Source organism: Etheostoma spectabile, chromosome 5 (genome assembly GCF_008692095.1).
Source record: "Etheostoma spectabile isolate EspeVRDwgs_2016 chromosome 5, UIUC_Espe_1.0, whole genome shotgun sequence".
NCBI lineage: Eukaryota > Metazoa > Chordata > Actinopteri > Perciformes > Percidae > Etheostoma > Etheostoma spectabile.
Window position 1 is genome coordinate 11,987,567 of NC_045737.1, and position 602 is coordinate 11,988,168.

The window sequence follows — 602 nt, forward strand, 5'->3', positions numbered from 1 at the left end:
TCCCCCGGGCGCTGTAAATGGCTGCCCACTGCTCCCTTGAGGGTAAATGCAGAGAATGAATTTCGCTCCATGTATGTGCATGTGACAATAAAGTACCTATACCTTTACAAATGCGTAATTTGTTGGGATGATACTGGTTAAAAAACCTTAAAAATGAAACTGTCTGTACTTTGCAGACATATTTTTTGACATCCAAAACAACAAGAACGAGCCAAAACATCAATCACGGTGTCACTGTTCAACAACTGTAGCTAAGTTTCCATCCACTTGTCAATCAAATCATCTGAAGTTTGGTAAAAAAAATGAATGCGAATAAAGCCGGTGAAAGTGCGTTTCCATCCAACGGCTTTAAAGCAAATAAAAACCTGTTCGTAATGACGTCACATGCTGTTTTGCGATCAAATTGGTATGTCAAATTGAGACTCTTTTTTGAGACATGTCTCGCTGTTTGAGCGCCTTCCATTTACCCCAGAGGACGTCCCACAGCTTGTCCTAACCTTTGTCGGACATTTCCTTCCTGAGTTCCTGATAAATTAAATTCAGAAAGTCTCTCGTCTCCTCGTCTGTCTAATTCCATCTGTCTTTGTTGACACCCGCCATGT

At 41.2% G+C, this 602-nt stretch overlaps 1 protein-coding gene across 1 annotated transcript in view; it reads right to left on the reverse strand.

Annotated features, from left to right (window-relative positions):
- Positions 1 to 602, reverse strand: part of LOC116690196 (GDNF family receptor alpha-2) — a 71,371-nt gene that overhangs the window by 659 nt on the left and 70,110 nt on the right. The window contains exon 8 of the mRNA XM_032517025.1: positions 103 to 602. This exon is cut by the window's right edge and continues 3,714 nt beyond it. The gene's annotated coding sequence lies outside the window, so the exon portion shown is untranslated. The remainder of the gene's footprint in view (positions 1 to 102) is intronic.